This window comes from Leptodactylus fuscus, chromosome 7 (assembly GCF_031893055.1).
Source record: "Leptodactylus fuscus isolate aLepFus1 chromosome 7, aLepFus1.hap2, whole genome shotgun sequence".
Taxonomy (NCBI): Eukaryota; Metazoa; Chordata; class Amphibia; order Anura; family Leptodactylidae; genus Leptodactylus; species Leptodactylus fuscus.
Window position 1 is genome coordinate 107358306 of NC_134271.1, and position 6000 is coordinate 107364305.

Below are 6000 nucleotides of genomic sequence, written 5' to 3' on the forward strand. Positions count from 1 at the left end.
GCAGATGGGCTCGCACAATTTTTCAAACTGTGCGCTAAGAACCTCACATTTAAAACTGTAGTTAGGGATACATGGAACCAGAAGAATAAACTTGCTTACTTAGATGTCTTCTCTGCACCGCCGTTCGGTATAAATCCCGGTTTTTGTCGGTATGCAAATGAGCTCTCTCATAGCACTGGGGGCGACTCCCAATGCGCCGCCTCCATCTTCTTCATGAACGGGTCTTCTTCCGGGGGTTGGCTTCAAACTTCTAGGCCTCTGGCTTAGGGCAAAGCCGACTGCGCATGCCTGCCGGCCATAAGAAAAGGGCCGCTTACAATACTGTGAAAGTGGCCATTTTCTTGTGGCCGGCGGGCATGCGCAGTAAGCTTTGCCCTAGGCCCGAGACCTAGAAGTTTGAAGCCAGCGCCGGAGGAAGACGTGTGAAATAGATGTTCCTTAAGAAGATGGAGGTGGCGCTGGAGAGCTCTCTCGCAGCATTGGGGACGCCCCCAATGCTGTTTGAGCGCTGAGGCCTGCTCCCAGTGCTGCGAGAGAACTCATTTGCATACCAATGAAAACCGGGATTTATACCGAACGGTGGCGCGGAGAAGACATCTAAAGGTAGGAGAAGAATAGCCTTTCTTAAGGCTATTCCGACGTGATAGTGAGTAAAAAATGGAGTTTTAATGATAGGATCCTTTTGAAGAGGACTTTTCAGGTCCTCCTACACATGCCGACTTTCTCATTATGGGCCCCCGGGCTGGAGGTATTGGTGCTGTTAGTTTCGGCACCAATCTCTGTCCACCGTCAAGAAGGGTGTTCCTGACAGTCTAGCTTGGCTAGCACACCCATCCTGACAGTACATCAGGGTGGTGGGGGGCATTCCTCATAGCCCATCTACATTGTCAGGAACGCCCTACTGATGGTGGGCATAGATCGGTGCCGAAACTAATGGCACCAATATCTCCAGCCCCGGGGCACAGAATGGGAAAGCCGACAGTGTGCTGAATTCAGCGCACTGTCAGCTCTCTAGCAGTATATAAATCCGCATGTGCAGGAGGACATGAAAGGTCCTCTTTAAAGGGATATATCTTGACAACAATCCAGTAAATGGATAGATGGCAAATATTAAATTAGTTAAGGTCCAATAAGGGTTGCCACCAGAGTTGTAAGTCACTACAAGTTGTAAGTCACTACTATAGTGGTATTACTGTCTGGAGGCCAGTCCCAGTATTAAATTTCCACCAGTCATATTAACCCCTTCCCGCTGGTGACATTTTCGTTTTTGACTTCCCGCCTTCCAAATCCCCTAGCTTTGTTATTGTTCCGTTCTCAGAGCCATATGAGGGCTTAATGTTTGCTGGACAAATTGTTCTTCATGATGCTACCATTTACTATTCTGTACAATGTACTTGGAAGCTGCAAATGAACTCTGATTGTGGGCATTAGTTACGGGTCTCCACTGTAGAATATAGCAGAGACCAGACTGCTATGGCGGACACCCTACTATTACGGCAGATGACGGGAAGGGATTAAAGGGCTTATCCCAATTTTTAAAACTGATGTCGTATCCATAGGATCAGCTGTTTCCCCATGCTGGCATGTCATGCAGGGTTCGTCCACCATATTTTTAATAGTGTCATAGTGAGTATTGCAGTTTTTTTTTTTTTTAAACTACAAAAAATGTTGCAAAAGGAATCCACCTGAAGATAGATCATGACACTCCTTTTTTACTTTAACTGAAAAATCAGCTAGAAAAAATCTGCTACTGTCTCCTATTGAATTGAATGGGAGAGTTGGGAGGTGTTATTTTTATCCGGATTTTAAGGTGGATTCCGTGTATGAACCAATATACCAAGGTGGAAAAGCCCTTTCAGTCACTCGGCACGGGCCACATGAGTCCCTAAGGGGAAGGCAGCGAGCAGGTCGGATTCAGTCAGTGACAAGCTGTACCACTATCTATACCTGAGCCGCAACTGGCACATTTTTCTTGGCACCGCCGCAAGCCCCCCACAGTGTTAGAGACGCATTTTAGCATTACTTTTGTACTTAGTGTAATAGTGCCCCCCTTCCTCCCCCCCACAGTTAATCACATTACTCTTGTAGAGGAAAATTATTGCCTGTGGGACCACTATTACAGTAATACCCTATAGGTATAATGGAAGTAGAAAGGCTGCAACGGGACCGCGAGAAAACCTGTGATGTGTTGCCGCCTCAGTTTTTCCTGGATATCTTTTTTGTTGCAGCCACTACATGGGGCATTAGCCTTTGGGTAAGTTCACAAGGGGAGGCCACCTCAGGTTCCGGTCCAAAATACAGGTAGCTGCGACTGGATGCCGGTGCAACTGCACCAGCATCCAGTCGCGCACTCCGCTCTGGATTAGGCCCAAATGAATGGGCCTAGTCGGGAAGGAGTGTCTTCAGGCGGATGTCGTGAGGCAAATCCACCTGAAAGTATGAGCATCCCGCTTCTTTTCCGGAAGCCGGAACAAAACGGCTCCCGGAAAAAAAGAACTGACCGACTCCCATTGATTTCAATGGGAGCCATCTTTTTGGTCAGGATTTTGAGGCCGTATCCGCAAAAAAAACTCCATGTGAACTTACCATTAGAGTCTCACTACAAATCTCACCTGTACAATACTGGAAACCAATTGGCTTGTAGCTACTTTTAAGTGTCCATTCACCGGCAGCAGATCTGTTCCTGTACTTTCTGCAACTGTCCTATTGATCTTAATAGGGCCTGCAGAAATCTAGGTGCTTTCTGCCAAATCAATCCCATCCAGATGTACAGAACTGACTTTCAGCCATATTAATTTCTGCTGTGTGTGAATGTCCCCGTAGAACCAAACACCTTAGGGTATGTTCACAAAGAGGAAAAGGTGGCGCACACCTTTTCCACCTTGTGAACTTTCCGCACGGCTAGCTGCAACGGGATGCTGATACAGTATCAGCATTCCGTCGCGGCATCCTGCTCCTGATTAGGCCCAAATGTCTCGAGCCGCAAACGCCACGGCTGACTCAGCCACGGAATCCGTGGCAAGTTAGGTCATGTCTGTAGCCCCTTCTAGGGGTAAAATAACAGGACTAGACAACACTGTACAGACACCCAGGATTACCTATCCCAGCCCCACCTGCTTCTCTGTGCCCCTGCCACCTAGGGGAAAAGCTGCAGAGGATTGGGGGAGAAGGGGATTGTGGGTCAAGGGAAAACAGGAAGGAGATGTGGGGACCGCATGGTTGGGAGAGCAGAGAGTCCAGCACCTGCAGACACAGGGTAGAGCTCCAAGGACAGTCTTGCCAGCACAGCAGCTAAGACCAGGAGAGGAGGTCACCTGGCAGCTAGACAGCTCTACAACTTGGCTCCGGAGAGACCCCTTGTCTCATCACACAGGCGGACCCTGCCCCACTCCACTTGATTGCTGCAGAGCCAAGCAGAATTCTGGAAGTGAATGCACCTATGTGTCTGGGAGTTGTGAGTAACCACTGCTGAACTGTGTAATAGAGTTGTTGTGGGAACTATTTCTGAGGACAGTAATCCTAAGTGCACCAACGGTACCAGCAAGCGCGCCAACACCAGCGGCAACAGGGCCCCAACTGATGGACTGAGTTATTTATGTTGCTACAGCTTTATTACGGGGAGATTTGGTACATGCAGCTAGTTATGTGGCGTGTGTGTGCCAACGTATCTGTGTGAGAGAATTATGTACTATGTGTGAGTCATTGTACATTAACCCTGTGTTCCCCAGAGTTTAGAGCATTAGGAGATCCATTTATACTATTATATCTGCCAGGCCTGTCATGCATTTATAGCTCATGGTTATGGTTACAAAGGAGCAACTGCTGGATTGTTTATGTGTTATGTTATATGCTATCTTACCTTTCTACTTTTGCAATTTGCTCTCCTGAGCACACTCCTATTTAATTCTATCCCAATAAATACTCCCCAGTTGTTTTACCCCTACTCTGTGAGTGTGTACTGAGCTTAGGCAGGGGTTTCCCGAGTCAACCCCTGGCAGAAGAGGACAACCCTCCTGCCTTCCTACAGAGCTCCGAGAAAGATTCGGGTGGAGGCACTGCGCCATAGCAAATTTAAAGACACACACACCCTTCCTATAGAGTGAGGTCTGAAGGGGTGTTACATGTCGCTTCTTTTTTCCGCTACTAGCTAGCGGAAAAAATGGAGCGGCTCCCATTGAAAAATGGGAGCCATTTTTGCAGGTGGATTTTGAGGTGGATTCTGCTTCAAAATCTGCCTGCAAAAAAAACTCAGTGTGAACATACCCTACATTACCAGAGAAACATGAAAGATGTGTTTAGCAATACCATTACCACACAAGCTATAGTTATACTACTCTCAGCATTCCTTACTCATTTCTATAGTATACAAGCAGCAGAAAAACTAGCAAGGCATCTATTAGTCTGCTATGCAGCATACTAGTTGTAGGAGAATGCTGGGATATGTAGTTCCACAAGTCACGTGTCGTCTACCTGTCCAGCTCTGTCCTGCGCAGCTCCGTATGCTTCTCCTACACGTCCATGTCAGCTCCAGCTCCCGGGAATTCTCCGTTATCTCCTCGTACCATGGTTTAGTGGACAAGGGCCTAGTATCACTGTCTAGCCAGGTTGTATTCGTTACCCAGGACACCGTTGCCATGGCAACACAGCTCGCGCTGCAGAACAGCCAATTGAGCGCTGCAATTTCTCATTTGTTTCTCTGAAGGGCCAATCACAGCACAGCTCACTGTATAAAGGGGACTGGCCACATTCCAGTCAGAGTACTATAGCACCGACTAGTGAGGAAGTGTTCGGATGTCTGCAAATACTGTGTTTAGTTAGAATAGGAATTGTTTGCCTCCCTCATGTTTGTGTGTTCTTCAATAAAGCTTCAGGCCTGTGTACTCTCCCTCCACATGTCAGATAGCTGAGTTGTTAATTGCATGCATGCTGTGGGGCCAGGAAATACTGGGATGGGATGGGGCGAGGGGGAGCACCGAGGGAGATTTCTTCCTGGAGCTCTGCCTAGCCCTGCTCCATGATGTATGGGATTGTATTTATTTATTATGCAAGTATTGTTGTGGTGCATCATATGCGCTGCGTTGTAGTACTTTGTAATACTTTGTTTGACGACTGATTGTGAATAAAAGTTATTTTCAATCAAATACTGTACGTGCTCACAATGCCTCCAATCCGGGCGGTAGTGGGGGCAAACTGAGAAATTGCCCAGAACTCCATCCTCAAAGGTGCCCTAGACTGCTCGCCTGGTGCCTCAGGGCAGCTCTCCTTTCAAGTGAACCGGAGTCCTCAATACTGCCATAGCTCCTAGTAGGTGTGATGGCGGGGTCTCATTAATACAGCTCTATACACTACTGTGTGGTGAGGTACTGTTATGTGGAGAGGAGTGAGGGTAGTACATGGTGGAGTGGGGAGAGGAGGGATGCATGTTAAGACTATAAGACTGCATGTTGGAGGGTCTGAAGGAAGAGGGAGTTGTACATGGGACCAGTGGCGTAACAACCGTGGTAGCAGCAGTGGTCCCTGCCACAGGGTCTGGGACATTAGGGGGCCCTGTGATATATATATATATATATATATATATATATATATATATATATATATATATTTTTTTTTAATAGTCTGTTACCTGCTGGAGTAACTCCGCCAGGTAGTGGGCCTTATTTACTTACCAATCCTGCTCACAGCCACTGGCGCTTCTGCGGAGGCGGCAGGAGCCAGGATTGGTAAGTGAGGCCGCGGGCCCGCAAACCCCACAAACATTATCATTATACTCTGGGGGGTCTTTTATGGTCAAGTTATGTCAACAGAGGTTTGAAAAAGGTTTTTTTCTATAACCCGAAACGCGTTGTACTGTACTGTGTACATTCCATTAAAGATTCTCTTATCTACACCTTGACTCTTGGTATATCCACACGACCTCTGAGCACGGATCCTCTTCTTCGCTTCTATGTCCTTATATTGAAAAGGTTAGAATAATGGGGCAGATTTATTATGACAGGCATA

General features: G+C 47.3%; 1 protein-coding gene across 1 annotated transcript in view; it reads right to left on the reverse strand.

Annotated features, from left to right (window-relative positions):
- The window catches only part of LRRC9 (leucine rich repeat containing 9), an 88218-nt gene extending 83627 nt beyond the window's left edge, over nt 1–4591 (reverse strand). Inside the window, exon 1 of the mRNA XM_075282719.1 lies at nt 4471–4591. The gene's annotated coding sequence lies outside the window, so the exon portion shown is untranslated. The remainder of the gene's footprint in view (nt 1–4470) is intronic.
- Between the last annotated feature and the right edge of the window lie 1409 nt (nt 4592–6000).